Source organism: Hyperolius riggenbachi, chromosome 6 (assembly GCF_040937935.1).
Source record: "Hyperolius riggenbachi isolate aHypRig1 chromosome 6, aHypRig1.pri, whole genome shotgun sequence".
Lineage (NCBI taxonomy): Eukaryota > Metazoa > Chordata > Amphibia > Anura > Hyperoliidae > Hyperolius > Hyperolius riggenbachi.
Window position 1 is genome coordinate 266,803,348 of NC_090651.1, and position 18,746 is coordinate 266,822,093.

An 18,746-nucleotide genomic window follows, 5' to 3' on the forward strand; every position below is an offset into this window, starting at 1 on the left:
AGAGGGAAGCTTCTGGATCCTCCGTTCCCCTACACCTCAGCCGTTCCAGTGCTGGGAGCTCCGAAGCTTGTGCCCACACTCCCATACGATAATGACCATGGCCACACTGTGCAGGATGACTCCTTCCTGTGCAGTAGCACAGAGCCACCACTTGGGCTAGGTCGAAAAGCCAAGCCTATTGCACAGGCACAAGCCACCTGTGCAGTGCAGCTGAGCTCCAACATCAACAGACAAGGACCACCCTTTTGGGGATTCCAGTGCTAAAAAGGCGAGGAGGAAGGTGATGGGGAAGCCTCTGGATTACTCAGAGGCTACCCTTTACCTAGGTAAGTACCCATTGATGGCACTTTTTTCAGGTATTTTTTAACCTATTTTGGTTCCTGGACGTAGAAACTACGTCCAGGAACCATGCACGCTACCGCGCGCTCCCGTGGCCGATCGCGCGCGTGCATGCGCGCTCCCGGCCCGCGGTTCGTTAGCCAGGCAATCAGTGCATCGGGCTATGGTGCCTGATCACTGATTTCTCTCCCCCGCTGAAAAAGCGACAGCTTCTCTTGGAAGCATCGCTTTTTCTGGCTGTAACGTACCCCATGCGTCGCTCTAAGCGTGTGTTACGCTTAGAGTGACGTCATGTAAACAAACTCATGGCCGCCATCTTGTGGCCAAAAAGTAAAACTACAACTAAAAGTAAAAAAAAATAGAAATTCAAACACACATTTACATTATAAATCACTTGTTTACATCCCACCCTCCCAAAACTACCCAAATAAAATGTTTAATATAAAAAAAAAAAAACATTACAATAAAAAAAAAACATGTAAATATTTACCTAAGGGTCTAAACTTTTTAAATATCAATGTAAAGATGAAATACTTCTATATTTTTTTTATTTTAAACTTGTAAATAGTGATAGATGCAAAATGGAAAAAATGCACCTTTATTTCCAAATAAAATATTGTCGCCATACATTGTGATAGGGACATAATTTTAATGGTGTAATAACCGGGACATATGGGCAAATACAATACGTGAGTTTTAATTATGGAGGCATGTATTATTTTAAAACTATAATGGCTGAAAACTGAGAAATAATACATTTTTTCCGTTTTTTTCTTATTCTTCCTGTTAAAATGCATTTATAGTAAAGTGGCTCTTAGCAAAATGTACCCCCCCAAAGAAAGCCTAATTGGTGGCGGAAAAAACAAGATATAGATCAGTTCATTGTGATAAGTAGTGATAAAGTTATAGGCTAATGAATGGGAGGTGAACATTTCTCAAGTGAAAACGACGGAACGCGAATGGGTTAATTTGCTTCGTACAGTACTTTATAACTATAATACTGGAACTATAAGGTTTGTGAACCAGGTTCAGCAGCAACAGATCTTTAAAGTTCATAGCTGATATTAGTAGTCTCATGCATTCATACATTCCTACAGCACAATAAAATGCCCACTCCATCAATGGGAGTTCCATCCAGCAATCTCACACTTGTATTAGTATGAGCAACTCACAGATACACGTACATTCACATCTCATACTAGCCCAGTTGCATCTACACAATCCACTATTGATGAATGGATTGTAATGTAGTGAAATCCCCTAGAAAGTGTCCTGGGATATAACAAAGACGATCCACCACTCTGCCTGCACGTCCCAGGCACTCTTGGCTTCTTGATAAAAAAAAAAATAGCAATCCACTCAGTTTACATGTACAGCCCAGGATTTTGCATATCTTAAAGTATGTTACCTTAATATAATATGCAGAGACATCCCCGTGCACAGCCTTCCTCCTGTAAGAAAAATGAGTATTGAGTTGGCAAAATGGCTCCTGCCCAAAACGTTGTGCTTGTCTGCATTATGTATACTGCATAATAAAAGGAATGAATCCGTAATTGTGGTTGTGCTCCAGTCATATGTGTTTTCACAGTTTTTTGTAGGGGTAGTGGATCACCCTGAGGGCATACATGGCGGCTGGGTGCAGAGGGCTAACTGGCACATGGTGAGCCGAATGACAGCTCACCCTGCTGCCGCACAAATTTGGGGTGGTGTTAAATACTATTCCCCACCGATTTATAGCAGCGCAGAGGGAGAAGTAATTTAGGGTCCCGCAATCTCTAGATCCACGAATTACCTGTGCATGGGACATGGACTATAGCACTACTCCTATAGCCGTGCCAAGCTTGAGGTGCTATGTGGCATGCAGTGGACACCAAAAAAGCCCTGTTTCACCCTGAAGGACCTTGGTGCTCCCACACCACACACCCTTAATTGGTGTAGCCTGCAGGATCATTGCTATTTTGACATGAGACATACACAACAGGCTGCTTTTATACCAGTGATTGGCGCCAGACGGAGGCACTTATACAAGCTAAAGCTAAATAACAGTTGCTCCTGTGATAGCCTGAGGAAGCAGTTAAATAGGTGAAACGTGTTGCAATATTTGGAGTTACGGATAAAGTGAATTTTGCTGATAAATTGACTGTTTTTAGTCTTCTGGGGAGGTAAGTCCACCACTACCTCCCTTTTTAAACGTCTTTTAAATATTTTACTGTACACTGGCACCTCTGTTAAAATTTCAATTTGCTGTATACCACTGGTAGATGTTGAACCAATTTTTTTTTCAAAGGTGTAATTTTACTTTAAGGCCAGTGGGTTAAATGCGTACTATTTCCTTTATAATTGTATTTTATTTTTTTTGTAAACAATGAACAGGAAATTCTTAAACTTGTTGAAAGAAAATCCTGAGCCTTTAATGCAGTGTGTCAAGTTTATTTAGCCTTTTATCAAACATCAAGCATTGTCATTGCAGCACCATCTCATTACAGATCTTAATGTCTGCAGCAAGTAATTTTCGAGAAATCATTTTCCTGAACAATTATGTTCTGTTCAATACTGCAATTGTATTAACGGGAGCCAAAGACAAAATAATCACACAGTGGAAATGCGGCATTGATCAGAGACTTAATACAAACAACACACTTCATGCTGTCTATGACATCTCTTTGCCCTCTGACACAAAGCACTTTGCAGATTGACCTACAGTATGCAGGGCAATATGTCATGGGTGGGGAATTTCTTCTTTCTTTGCTAAACAGTAATGCTTATTTAATGGCATGTTTTCGGAAATGCACTACAAACATGACCTATATATATATATATATATATATATATATATATATATATATATATAGACAGGAATGGCCCACCCATCTGTAATGGCTTAAAGGGAACCTAAAGTGATTACAGGATTTACAATTAAGTAAATGACAGTGTTAGTTGATCTGCGCAGGCAGTTACCGCAGGGTTGGCAGTTTTGAAATCAATCCCTGGTCTCTGGAATGGACCTCGTTTTGCACTATTGGCTGCCCCAGTTGGCAAGTCAAAACAGGAAGTTTCACCCTGGCTTCCTTGGTCCTCCCATGCACTTCAATGACAAGTGCGCACAGCTTGCTCTCATGGTTCACTCAGTGCATCTGTGCGTGTGGCATCTACCCCCATGCACAACTCCTCGCACAGCCGTGTGAACAACTTTTGGGACATGTTCATCTCGTGAACTGTAGTTGCACAGTGCACAAGCTCAAGGAGGGAGATTGATGTACAGGATGGCAGTGCACTCATACTTGGAAGTAATAGCGGTCCAGGCGCCATCTTGGCTGACATCATGAAAACTACACTAGTGCAGTGAGACCGATCCAGGCACAACAGAGAGGTGAAAACTGAAGAATTAGTCAAAAGGAAAGGTAGGCTTTTTGGGAATATTTTTATTTAATGCAGGACCGGCTCCGGAAAGGGGGGGGGGGTTGCCAATGCTATAGCACCCCCAGCTGCCCAGTAGGACATACAGAGCACTTCCATTAAGGGCTAGTTCACACTAGGGGCGTTTTCTGCCTTTTTTCAAGTGCAAGCGATTTTTAAAATCGCCCACAAAACGCTTGTGCAATTAATCTGTATGAGAAGGTTCATATCAGCGCGGTTCGTGCGCTGTGCATGCAGCAAAGCGGTGCCTGTACCATTTTTGGGGAGATTTTGCCTCAATGGAAGGTATATGAAAAACCGCAAACGCTCACAAAATCACTTTGTGCAGCGATTGTGTTCGTGTTTTTAAGAATAAATACATTGTACTTATTCTTTTCTGGGTCAAAGAGTTCACTTCCTAACTTGCGTCAGGGAGTGAATTACAAAACCACTCTGGAAAAGTGCTTAGAAAATTGCTCTTACCAGAAACACAGTGTGCAGTGGAGTGCTGGGAGGGGGGGGGGAAAGTGCACCGAAACCCTTGCGTTTGCGATTTCGATTTTAGGTGTGAATGAGGCCAAGTGTGGGGCAGCCAGCACATGGAAGATAGAGGAGACAGCTAGCCCAGCGAGAGAGTCACTCGCCTCTCCATTCACCTTCAGTGCCAAAGCTTCCTCTTCCCCTTCATTATTATCTGCCGCTGTGTATCCATCTCTGTAGCCGGCAATTTCTATCATATGATTCACTGGTAATGTGCCAGGGAGTCACATGTGAGAGGCGCCGACTGCAGAAACAGATACACAGTGGTGACTGATGATGAAGGGGAAGAGGAAGTTTAGCTCTGGAGGCAAGTGCAGAAGTTAGTGACTAGTAGCAGCGCTACTGTGTGTGTGTGTGGGGGGGGGGGGGGCACTGTAGATACATCTGGTTACACAATGGTCTACACCAGTCAGAACCCTTAAGTGACCACTAGGGATGGTCAATAAGATGCAAATGGTTTTAAGTTGATGCACAATTATTCTAATGGTTATGCAAATATATGTAGCTTGAAAATTGAATAATCTAATCAAGGTGTGGATTCTATAGGTTCATATTCAAGCTGTGCATAAAAAGGTTGCAGAATTTTTAATCAACTCAGAAGGATTTGCATCTCATAGACCAGGGGTCGGCAACCCGCGGCTGCAGGGCTGCCCATTCTGACACTACACCGGTAGTGGGTGTCAGTGGTTGCGGCGCGCGTGTGACGTTTGCGCGTGACGTCACGCGTGCTGCCGCTGGCCGGCAGCCTATCAGAGAGGCCGCCGGACCAGTGCAGGGCTTCGGGCGGCCATTTTCCCGTAGCCCTGCAGTGTAGTGCAGGCAGGACGTGACGTCGGGAAGGAAGAGAAGCCGACGGAGTTGCGCGCCACAAGGAGGTCGGGACCGGAGGTCGGGACAGGAGGAGATCTTGACAGGAGGTCTTCTTACTAGGTGAGTAAATGGGGTTTTCTTTTCAGATCTGCTGAAGGATTTGTGCATATTGGGGTCATTTCTGCTGAAGGATTTGTGCATATTGGGGTCATTTCTGCTGAAGGATTTGTGCATATTGGGGTCATATTTGCTAATGAATTGTGCATATTGGGGTCATATCTGCTAACGATTTGTGCATATTGGGGGTCATTTCTGCATATTGGGGACATATCTGCTAATGATTTGTGCATATTGGGGGTCATTTCTGCATATTGGGGACATATCTGCTAACGATTTGTGCATATTGGGGGTCATTTCTGCATATTGGGGACATATCTGCTAACGATTTGTGCATATTGGGGGTCATTTCTGCATATTGGGGTCATATCTGCTAACGATTTGTGCATATTGGGGACATATCTGCTAACGATTTGTGCATATTGGGGACATATCTGCTAACGATTTGTGCTTATTGGGGTTATATCTGTATATTGGGGACATATCTGCTAACGATTTGTGCATATTGGGGTCATATCTGCATATTGGGGTCATATCTGCTAACGATTTGTGCATATTGGGGACATATCTGCTAACGATTTGTGCATATTGGGGTCATATCTGCTAACGATTTGTGCATATTGGGGACATATCTGCTAACGATTTGTGCATATTGGGGACATATCTGCTAACGATTTGTGCTTATTGGGGTTATATCTGCATATTGGGGAGTCTGGGGACATATCTGCTAACGATTTGTGCATATTGGGGACATATCTGCTAACGATTTGTGCTTATTGGGGTTATATCTGCATATTGCGGACATATCTGCTAACGATTTGTGCATATTGGGGTCATATCTGCTAACGATTTGTGCATATTGGGGACATATCTGTTTTATAATGGTTTTGCGGCTCCCAGTTTTTTTTCTCTTTTCGGAAACGGGTCCAAGTGGCTCTTTCATTCTTAAAGGTTGCAGACCCCTGTCATAGACCATCGCTAGTGATCACATGATATCTACCTTTAACCAAAAATAAGCAGAAGCATTTAAATTTGTATTCAAGAAAAACATTTGTGAGGTGTAAGGATCTCCAGTTCTGCCTGTCATTGCAGTGATGTGCTGACTTTGCATTGGTTTCAGTCTGCACATTACTGCAATGGAATTGTATGCAAGTCTGTGAGGATTCCCAGTTCTGTTTCTCACTGCAGTTATGGGCTGGCTTTGCATTTGGCTCAGTCTTGCTGCAGTGAGATTACATGGGAGTGTCTGAACACCTGCAAGGTGAGGGCCTTGTTAGCGGAGTACTTAACCACTTCCCAACTGAGGGGTTTTACCCCCTGACCACCAGAGCAATTTTCACCTTTCAGCGCTCCTTCCATTCATTCGTCTATAATTTTATCATTACTTATCGCAATTAAATGAACTATATCTTGTTTTTTTCGCCACCAATTAGGCTTTCTTTAGGTGGGACATTATGCCAAGAATAATTTTATTCTAAATGTGTTTTAATGGGAAAATAGGAAAAAATGTGGGAAAAAATTTATTATTTTTCAGTTTTCGGCCTTTATAGTTTTTAAATAATGCATGCTACTGTAATTAAAACCCATTAAATGTATATGCCTATTTATCCCGGTTATAAAACCGTTTAAATTATGTCCCTATCACAATGTTTGCCGCCAATATTTTAGTTGGAAATAAAGGTGCATTTTTTTCAGTTTTGCGTCCATCCCTAATTACAAGCCCATAGTTTATAAAGTAACAGTGTTATACCCTCTTGACATAAATATTTAAAAAGTTCAGTCCCTAAGGTAACTATTTATGTATTTTTTTTAGATTGTAAATTTTTTATTTTTTTTTTAATTACAAAAAAAAAAAAATTGGGAAGTGTGGGAGGTAAGGAGTTAATTTTTTGTGTAAAACAAGTTTATTTGTGTGTAAAAAATGGTTAGGGTGTAGTTTTACTATTTGGCCACAAGATGGCAACATTACCAATTTGTTTCATACGACCTGCAAGCGTCCTTCCGGACTCTTGCAGGAAGTAGAAAGAGGCTGGGACTTTGTTATTTTTTCACAATGATCGCGCTGCTTAGCCGAGCGGCAGCAGATCATTGCGGGGCTGAGATCAACGAACGGGAATGGATTTTCCCGTTCATTGATCTCCGGGCGAGTGGGCGGCGCCGTGTTTACTAGCGGCGGACGTGTTTACGAGCGGGAGCGCGGACAGCGGCGGGAGTGCGCAGAGTACGGATTTCTCCGTCCCTGGGGGTGAAAGGATGGAAAAAGGGGCGGAGAAATCCGTACGCGCGGGGGTAAAGTGGTTAAGATCCAGACTTCCCAGCAGCCTTTGCTGTCGCATTGTTTGTCCTCCCTGCTTGTGCAGCCTCAGTTCTTGTTCCTGTCTTGCCTGAGTCCTTGGAATTATAATCTCTCTGTTTGCTCCAGTCCTGCCTGACTTCTTGGAGTTATAACCCGTGTGTTTGCTCTTGTCCTGTATGCTGTATTCTGGATGAATATCTACATACCTGCTGGTGGTCTTGAACTTATGAACGCTGTCTGGGTAAATATTCCTGCAAAGCTGCTTCATGAGCATAATGTCGCATGCTTGTTCCTGAACTGTCTGGAATCTACTCTGAACGTTTTTCATGTCAATATCTTCACTGTAAATAAAACATCACTTTGCATCAAATCCTGGGCGTCTGCATCTTTGGGTGTTGATCTGCACGAAGCTAAGTCACGCCAGACAGAATGCCTGCTGGTGAGCATGACATGAGGTATACTGAATAGTGAACTTTATAATGCTAACATTGTTTTGTAATGTAAACCTGCAATGCACTTCAACTGTGTTAAAAAGGAAGAGCACATATATTCTACATTTTTTGTTATACCAAAAAGGAAACATTGATTCTAAACCCACACAGTTGTCTACATATGTATCTTGGAACGAATTTCCTTTCAGTGAGATTTCTTTTGTTGCTATGATCAGAACTTGAATCACCGTGCTAAGAAACATGAGAAACAATCATTAAATTTAGTACAGAATGTGACATCCTGCAAGCACCTGGAGGTGTTAGAAGCATTTGGGACTTTGAAAATGATAAATAGGGAAACAAAAGTTCCACCAAAGATGTTAATTACTGGTGTAAATTATTCTGGTTCAAGGTGTTTTGTCAATTTGTGGAGAGTGCTAAAAAAGAAAAAAAGCAGACAAAAGAGGCAATATGACTTGTTAATTTGTAAAGTTGCTGACACATGATTGTCTGACTCTGCCTCCTCTAAGTAGTTCCAGTTTAAACATTAAAGTATAATGTTTTATTCTCCATTTTATTGGTTGTGTTAAAATGATAGGTAAAAATGTATTTTTCTTTTTCTTTTTTTTTTTTTCTTGTCTTTTGTTTTCCTCTTTCATATGTATTAAAATTAGAGAGACAGTCTCATGGAGATTTCCTTGACCTTCAGGTACATTTTTGCTGAAGCTAATTTGCAAATTCCATTTAAGTCAATGGGCCAACTTTATTGGTTAATAGCAAAGCCCCTATACATGTTTGAACCACCGAGGGAAGGAGTGGAGGGGTTTCAAGAGACCTTGTGGTTTTTCAGAAAACTGCAGTTCAAGTGAAAGCAGGCAAATTGGAATTTTGCGTGATGGACAACACACAGGCAGCATAACAGTCAATCACCTTAATTGAAAAAGTTAAAATGGAATGAAGTGATAGTCATATTTATTGGGGTGGGCAATGACCACACTGAAACGCAAGTGTTATGCTGACCTTGTACAGTTAGTAAATAAGTACTAAAGCAGCATACATTCACTAGTAGTACAATATAGCTACTTAAGGGGCAATATGACCCTGTAGTCCTCGCACAGTACCAATCTAGTAAAACACACACTTCTATCTAAGTTACTAAGTCAGCACTGAATAAATGCTTTAGCTGACAGAACTTCTCTCAGTCAGTACTAGGTGCAGTACTGCTTGCAAAAAAACCAGGCTAGACCAGAGGTTCTCAAACTTTTTCGGTTCAGGGCTCCCTTGATGGCTTTGAAATATTTTCAAGGCACCCCTCGGCAAAAATAACTACCGAAATGCTGTTATGTCCCTTATTCAGCACCCCCCCCCCCCCAAAGGATGGGATGAACGCTGAGGCCCCCCTGGCAGGTGCTCAAGGTGCACCAGGGTGCCGCAGCACCCAGTTTGAGACCCCCTGGGCTAGACTGTGGGGAACTATCAGTAATTTGCTGTGCACACAGTTGTATCATATGTAACTCTGCACTGAATGAATCCTAGGCTATAGATGACAGTTTTCTCAGTAGCTGGCAATAGAGCTTAGGTAGCTTACAAGCATGTATAAGCAGTTCTGCACAGTAGTATACACTCCATCGGCCACGGTTCCAAGTTGCTAAAACAGACCTTACTACCAGCTATCTCTCCCTGATGAATAAATGTCTCTCCATGTCTCTGCATTTACCTCCTATCACACAGAGAACACAAGATGACAAATCCCATCCCTCTACCCCCATAATATCTTTCTCTAGTGGGATCTCTTCTCATTGGCTGCTGAACCTTGCTGTGCATCCTGGGAGAAAAAAAGAGTTGAGAAAAAGTGACCGCATGGCAAATCATTGAGCCTTGCAAAAAAAACTAGAAAAAAAGGCCTGATATACAGTAGAATCTACACATCGTGTTTGCTCATCCCTAATTGAAATAATATTTTAGCCTCTGTGGTAATAGCACTGAAATCAAAGTGAAAAAATTGTCCAGCTGCTCAAACTTCGATCAGTAATTCAACACCAGGGAGACAACCAGTGAGCACCTGGACCCTCAATAGTGCAAAGGCAACCAGCAAAAAAAAAAAAAAAAAAAAAGACCAGGTCTGGACCAGGATTTTTTTAGCAATAATAGATTAATTTATTTGTACCATAACCACAGTGAACCACAACATTTCAGCATGCAGGCCTTTGTCAAGTGCTGAAACTTGACAAAGGTCTGCATGCCAAAATGTTGTGCTTCACTGTGGCTATTGTACAAATAAATCAAGCTACTATTGCTGAAAAATCCAGGTCAAGAACCGGTCGTTTTCTGAAACCAAGATCCCTAAAGTATATCCATAAATGTTAATGTACATTTCTAGTACTGCTGATAACAACCACCAATATATGGTGTGTTTATCAGACAAAGTTCAGGCAAACCTCAGCTTAACCACTTGAGGACCTAGGGCTTTCTACCCCTTAAAGAGAATCTGTATTGTTAAAATCGCACAAAAGTAAGCATACCAGTGTGTTAGGGGACATCTCCTATTCCCCTCTGTCACAATTTTGCCGCTTCCCGCCACATTACAAGTGGTTAAAAACAGTTTTAAAAAGTTTGTTTATAAACAAACAAAATGGCCACCAAAACAGGAAGTAGGTTGATGTACAGTATGTCCACACATAGAAAATACATCCATACACAATCAGGCTGTATACACCCTTCCTTTTGAATCTCAAGAGATCATTTGTGTGTTTCTTTCCCCCTGCAGCTATCTTCCACTGAAGTGTCAGGCTGTTTCTTCCTGCAGAGTGCAGACAGCTCTGCCTGTATGTAATTCCTCAGTATGTGAAAGCCCAGCCAGCTCAAAGGAGGATTTATCCAGCTTGTAAAAGATAAGAGAGAAGAGAGAAGCTTCCCTAATCTAAATAATACACAGGCAGTGTGCAGAAAGGGGCCTGGAGGGGGGAGATGCTTCACAGAACCACAACACTGAAGAACTTGGCAGCCTTCCAGACACAGGCTGACAAGTCTGACAAGAGAGAGATAAGTTGATTTATTACAGAGATGGTGATAGTAGAACGTGCTGCAGTAAGCCAGAACACATTAGAATAGCTTTTGGAACTTGTAGGATGATAAAAAACAGGATGCAATTTTTCGTTACGGAGTCTCTTTAAAGCGGTATCGTCACCATAAAAATCAAATTTCAACAGCAGCTGGTCTGAATGTATTAAGTTATAAAGATGCTAATCCTGCATTCAAAACTTTCAAAACTTTTTCTGCTGTTATGATTTGGAGTTATCATATACCTTAGAAGCACTGGCTCTTTAGTAGTCAGTGCCAAAGAATTGCATGCTGGGGGTTCTTTTTATCTAGAATCTATTCCTCCTCTTCCCTTTATTTCCCTGCCTGCTGCTTATCTGAAACCTAATCCCCTTAATCACTTGTGTTTACAAGCAAGGCTGAAGCGACTCAGCGATTGGAGGAGACAAGAAAAAAAGTAAAGGGCAGAAATGACATCACGAGTTAGCCTTAACTGTGGGCAAAAGACATGGCCCCCACCAGGAACAGAATTCTCGTCATTTACTATATAACATTCACTGAAATCAAAACGTGGCCAGTACAATACATGTGTTATGTAAGTAGATCAAGTATTTATCTACTTATATATGTGTTGTTTTCCCTGGAATAGTATGGCTGATCCTACTGCTTTAAGGACCGGCCACTTTTTTTCCATTCAGACCACTGCAGCTTTCACGGTTTATTGCTCGCTCATACAACCTACCACCTAAATGAATTTTGGCTCCTTTTCTTGTCACTAATAAAGCTTTCTTTTGGTGCTATTTGATTGCTCCTGCGATTTTTACTTTTTATTATATTCATCAAAAAAGACATGAATTTTGGCAAAAAAATGATTTTTTTAACTTTCTGTGCTGACATTTTTCAAATAAAGTAAAATTTCTGTATACATGCAGTGCGAAAAATGTGGACAAACATGTTTTGGATAAAAAAAACCCATTCAGTGTATATTTATTGGTTTGGGTAAAAGTTATAGCGTTTACAAACTATGGTGCAAAAAGTGAATTTTCCCATTTTCAAGCATCTATGACTTTTCTGACCCCCTGTCATGTTTCATGAGGGGCTAGAATTCCAGGATAGTATAAATACCCCCCAAATGACCCCATTTTGGAAAGAAGACATCCCAAAGTATTCACTGAGAGGCATAGTGAGTTCATAGAAGATATTATTTTTTGTCACAAGTAAGCGGAAAATGACACTTTGTGACAAAAAAAAAAAAAAAAAAAGTTTCCATTTCTTCTAACTTGCGACAAAAAAAAAATGAAATCTGCCACGGACTCACCATGCCCCTCTCTGAATACCTTGAAGGGTCTACTTTCCAAAATGGGGTCATTTGTGGGGTGTGTTTACTGTCCTGACATTTTGGGGGGTGCTAAATTGTAAGCACCCCTGTAAAGCCTAAAGGTGCTCATTGGACTTTGGACCCCTTAGCGCAGTTAGGCTGCAAAAAAGTGCCACACATGTGGTATTGCCGTACTCAGGAGAAGTAGTATAATGTGTTTTGGGGTGTATTTTTACACATACCCATGCTGGGTGGGAGAAATATCTCTGTAAATGACAATTTGTTAATTTTTTTTACACACAATTGTCCATTTACAGAGATCTTTCTCCCACTCAGCATGGGTATGTGTAAAAATACACCCCAAAACACATTATACTACTTCTCCTGAGTACGGTGATACCACATGTGTGGCACTTTTTTGCACCCTAACTGCACTAAAGGGCCCAAAGTCCAATGAGTACCTTTAGGATTTCACAGGTCATTTTGAGAAATTTCGTTTCAAGACTACTCCTCACGGTTTAGGGCCCCTAAAATGCCGGGGCAGTATAGGAACCCCACAAATGACCCCATTTTAGAAAGAAGACACCACAAGGTATTCCGTTAGGAGTATGGTGAGTTCATAGAAGATTTTATTTTTTGTCACAAGTTAGCGGAAAATGACACTTTGTGAAAAAACACAATTAAAATCAATTTTCGCTAACTTGTGACAAAAAATAAAATCTTCTATGAACTCGCCATACTACTAACGGAATACCTTGGGGTGTCTTCTTTCTAAAATGGGGTCATTTGTGGGGTTCCTATACTGCCCTGGCATTTTAGGGGCCCTAAACCGTGAGGAGTAGTCTTGAAACAAAAATGACCTGTGCAATCCTAAAGGTACTCATTGGACTTTGGGCCCCTTAGCGCAGTTAGGCTGCAAAAAAGTGCCAATCATGTGGTATCGTCGTACCTCGGGATATGTAGTATAATGTGTTTTGGGGTGTATTTTTACACATACCCATGCTGGGTGGGAGAAATACCTCTGTAAATGACAATTGTTTGATTTTTTTTACACACAATTGTCCATTTACAGAGAGATTTCTCCCACCCAGCATGGGTATGTGTAAAAATACACCCCAAAACACATTATACTACTTCTCCTGAGTACGGCGATACCACATGTGTGACACTTTTTTGCAGCCTAGGTGCGCTAAGGGGCCCAACGTCCTATTCACAGGTCATTTTGAGGCATTTGTTTTCTAGACTACTCCTCACGGTTTAGGGCCCCTAAAATGCCAGGGCAGTATAGGAACCCCACAAGTGATAATTACAACAGAGAAAGAACATGTGTGCATCAACCAAGTGAACCTGACAAATCTGGCTTTGCAAATTTGGCCTATTGGCTAATAACGAGTACATTGCTCATGCAAATAAGCATTTGCTTTCGCATGCCTAAATATGCAGGGTCAAAAACCAAAAACCGCAAAACAATCGCCCTGCGGGAATTAGTTCATGCTATATAGCACTATCCAGGGGTGCCACGAGGAGGCTTCCCATTGCCCCCATATAACCGGGGGGCCGCGGGGGTCCCAGGCACTCTCACCGCCTGGAACCCACACAGCGGCACCCCGGAGGTGGAGGCTGGGGGGTGCAGGCGATCTCCCCAGCGTGGCCAACGCCGGGAAGAGCCGCCCGCACACACCTCCCAAGATTAAAAACAGGCACTTACCTCAACGTCCATTGCGTTCTGCTATATGCGCATAACCTGGGCGCGACACATAAGGGGCGGACAGGCGCAAATAGCCTGCTCCAGGGCTCTCACCTCCTAAAACAAGCCACTCACTACCTGCCCTCAGAAAAAAGAAATGCAATGCTAATTACAACAGAGAAAGAACATGTGTGCATCAACCAAGTGAACCTGACAAATCTGGCTTTGCAAATTTGGCCTATTGGCTAATCACGAGTTTTTAATCTTGGGAGGTGTGTGCGGGCGGCTCTTCCCGGCGTTGGCCACGCTGGGGAGATCGCCTGCACCCCCAGCCTCCACCTCCGGGGTGCCGCTGTGTGGGTTCCAGGCGGTGAGAGTGCCTGGGACCCCCGCGGCCCCCCGGTTGTATGGGGGCAATAGGAAGCCTCCTCGTGGCGCCCCTGGATAGTGCTATATAGCATGAACTAATTCCCGCAGGGCGATTGTTTTGCGGTTTTTGGTTTTTGACCCTGCATATTTAGGCATGCGAAAGCAAATGCTTATTTGCATGAGCAATGTCTCGTGATTAGCCAATAGGCCAAATTTGCAAAGCCAGATTTGTCAGGTTCACTTGGTTGATGCACACATGTTCTTTCTCTGTTGTAATTAGCATTGCATTTCTTTTTTCTGAGGGCAGGTAGTGAGTGGCTTGTTTTAGGAGGTGAGAGCCCTGGAGCAGGCTATTTGCGCCTGTCCGCCCCTTATGTGTCGCGCCCAGGTTATGCGCATATAGCAGAACGCAATGAACGTTGAGGTAAGTGCCTGTTTTTAATCTTGGGAGGTGTCTGCGGGCGGCTCTTCCCGGCGTTGGCCACGCTGGGGAGATCGCCTGCACCCCCCAGCCTCCACCTCCGGGGTGCCGCTGTGTGGGTTCCAGGCGGTGAGAGTGCCTGGGACCCCCGCGGCCCCCCGGTTGTATGGGGGCAATGGGAAGCCTCCTCGTGGCGCCCCTGGATAGTGCTATATAGCATGAACTAATTCCCGCAGGGCGATTGTTTTGCGGTTTTTGGTTTTTGACCCTGCATATTTAGGCATGCGAAAGCAAATGCTTATTTGCATGAGCAATGTCTCGTGATTAGCCAATAGGCCAAATTTGCAAAGCCAGATTTGTCAGGTTCACTTGGTTGATGCACACATGTTCTTTCTCTGTTGTAATTAGCATTGCATTTCTTTTTTCTGAGGGCAGGTAGTGAGTGGCTTGTTTTAGGAGGTGAGAGCCCTGGAGCAGGCTATTTGCGCCTGTCCGCCCCTTATGTGTCGCGCCCAGGTTATGCGCATATAGCAGAACGCAATGAACGTTGAGGTAAGTGCCTGTTTTTAATCTTGGGAGGTGTGTGCGGGCGGCTCTTCCCGGCGTTGGCCACGCTGGGGAGATCGCCTGCACCCCCCAGCCTCCACCTCCGGGGTGCCGCTGTGTGGGTTCCAGGCGGTGAGAGTGCCTGGGACCCCCGCGGCCCCCCGGTTGTATGGGGGCAATGGGAAGCCTCCTCGTGGCGCCCCTGGATAGTGCTATATAGCATGAACTAATTCCCGCAGGGCGATTGTTTTGCGGTTTTTGGTTTTTGACCCTGCATATTTAGGCATGCGAAAGCAAATGCTTATTTGCATGAGCAATGTCTCGTGATTAGCCAATAGGCCAAATTTGCAAAGCCAGATTTGTCAGGTTCACTTGGTTGATGCACACATGTTCTTTCTCTGTTGTAATTAGCATTGCATTTCTTTTTTCTGAGGGCAGGTAGTGAGTGGCTTGTTTTAGGAGGTGAGAGCCCTGGAGCAGGCTATTTGCGCCTGTCCGCCCCTTATGTGTCGCGCCCAGGTTATGCGCATATAGCAGAACGCAATGAACGTTGAGGTAAGTGCCTGTTTTCAATCTTGGGAGGTGTGTGCGGGCGGCTCTTCCCGGCGTTGGCCACGCTGGGGAGATCGCCTGCACCCCCCAGCCTCCACCTCCGGGGTGCCGCTGTGTGGGTTCCAGGCGGTGAGAGTGCCTGGGACCCCCGCGGCCCCCCGGTTGTATGGGGGCAATGGGAAGCCTCCTCGTGGCGCCCCTGGATAGTGCTATATAGCATGAACTAATTCCCGCAGGGCGATTGTTTTGCGGTTTTTGGTTTTTGACCCTGCATATTTAGGCATGCGAAAGCAAATGCTTATTTGCATGAGCAATGTCTCGTGATTAGCCAATAGGCCAAATTTGCAAAGCCAGATTTGTCAGGTTCACTTGGTTGATGCACACATGTTCTTTCTCTGTTGTAATTAGCATTGCATTTCTTTTTTCTGAGGGCAGGTAGTGAGTGGCTTGTTTTAGGAGGTGAGAGCCCTGGAGCAGGCTATTTGCGCCTGTCCGCCCCTTATGTGTCGTGCCCAGGTTATGCGCATATAGCAGAACGCAATGAACGTTGAGGTAAGTGCCTGTTTTTAATCTTGGGAGGTGTGTGCGGGCGGCTCTTCCCGGCGTTGGCCACGCTGGGAAGATCGCCTGCACCCCCCAGCCTCCACCTCCGGGGTGCCGCTGTGTGGGTTCCAGGCGGTGAGAGTGCCTGGGACCCCCGCGGCCCCCCGGTTGTATGGGGGCAATGGGAAGCCTCCTCGTGGCGCCCCTGGATAGTGCTATATAGCATGAACTAATTCCCGCAGGGCGATTGTTTTGCGGTTTTTGGTTTTTGACCCTGCATATTTAGGCATGCGAAAGCAAATGCTTATTTGCATGAGCAATGTCTCGTGATTAGCCAATAGGCCAAATTTGCAAAGCCAGATTTGTCAGGTTCACTTGGTTGATGCACACATGTTCTTTCTCTGTTGTAATTAGCATTGCATTTCTTTTTTCTGAGGGCAGGTAGTGAGTGGCTTGTTTTAGGAGGTGAGAGCCCTGGAGCAGGCTATTTGCGCCTGTCCGCCCCTTATGTGTCGCGCCCAGGTTATGCGCATATAGCAGAACGCAATGAACGTAGAGGTAAGTGCCTGTTTTTAATCTTGGGAGGTGTGTGCGGGCGGCTCTTCCCGGCGTTGGCCACGCTGGGGAGATCGCCTGCACCCCCCAGCCTCCACCTCCGGGGTGCCGCTGTGTGGGTTCCAGGCGGTGAGAGTGCCTGGGACCCCCGCGGCCCCCCGGTTGTATGGGGGCAATGGGAAGCCTCCTCGTGGCGCCCCTGGATAGTGCTATATAGCATGAACTAATTCCCGCAGGGCGATTGTTTTGCGGTTTTTGGTTTTTGACCCTGCATATTTAGGCATGCGAAAGCAAATGCTTATTTGCATGAGCAATGTCTCGTGATTAGCCAATAGGCCAAATTTGCAAAGCCAGATTTGTCAGGTTCACTTGGTTGATGCACACATGTTCTTTCTCTGTTGTAATTAACCCCACAAGTGACCCCATTTTAGAAAGAAGACACCCCAAGGTATTCCGTTAGGTGTATGGCGAGTTCATAGAAGATTTTATTTTTTGTCACAAGTTAGTGAAAAATGACACTTTGTGAAAAAAAAAAAAAATCAATTTCCGCTAACTTTTGACAAAAAATAAAATCTTCTATGAACTCGTCATACACCTAACAGAATACATTGGGGTGTCTTTTTTCTAAAATGGGGTCCGTTTCTGGGGTTCCTATACCGCCCTGGCATTTTACGGGCTAAAAAACCGTGAGTAGTCTGGAAACCAAATGTCTCAAAATGACTGTTCAGGGGTATAAGCATCTGCAAATTTTGATGACAGGTGGTCTATGAGGGGGTGAATTTTGTGCAACCGGTCATATTCAGGGTGGCCTTTTAGATGACAGGTTGTATTGGGCCTGATCTGATGGATAGGAGTGCTAGGGGGGTGACAGGAGGTGATTGATGGGTGTCTCAGGGGGTGGTTAGAGGGGAAAATAGATGCAATCAATGCACTGGGGAGGTGATCGGAAGGGGGTCTGAGGGGGATCTGAGGGTTTGGCCGAGTGATCAGGAGCCCACACGGGGCAAATTAGGGCCTGATCTGATGGGTAGGTGTGCTAGGGGGTGACAGGAGGTGATTGATGGGTGTCTCAAGGTGTGATTAGAGGGGGGAATAGATGCAAGCAATGCACTGGCGAGGTGATCAGGGCTGGGGCCTGAGGGCATTCTGAGGGTGTGGGCGGGTGATTGAGTGCCCTAGGGGCAGATAGGGGTCTAATCTGATAGGTAGCAGTGACAGGGGGTGATTGATGGGTAATTAGTGGGTGTTTAGGGTAGAGAACAGATATAAACACTGCCCTTGGGAGGTGACCTGACGTCGGATCTGCGGGCAAACTATTGGTGTGGGTGGGTGATCAGATTGCCCGCAAGGGGCAGGTTAGGGGCTGATTGATGAGTGACAGTGACAGGGGGTGATTGATGGGTGGCAGTGCCAGGGGGTGATTGATGGGTGGCAGTAACAGGGGGTGATTGATAGGTGATTGACAGGTGATTGACAGGTGATCAGTGGGTTATTACAGGGAAGAACAGATGTAACTAATGCACTGGCGAATTGATAAGGGGGGGTCTGAGGGCAATCTGAGCGTGTAGGCGGGTGATTGGGTGCCCGCAAGGGGCAGATTAGGGTCTGATCTGATGGGTAACAGTGACAGGTGGTGATAGGGGGTGATTGATGGGTAATTAGTGGGTGTTTAGAGGAGAGAATAGATGTAAACACTGCGCTTGGGTGGTGATCTGATGTCGGATCTGCGGGCGATCTATTGGTGTGGGTGGGTGATCAGATTGCCCGCAAGGGGCAGGTTAGGGGCT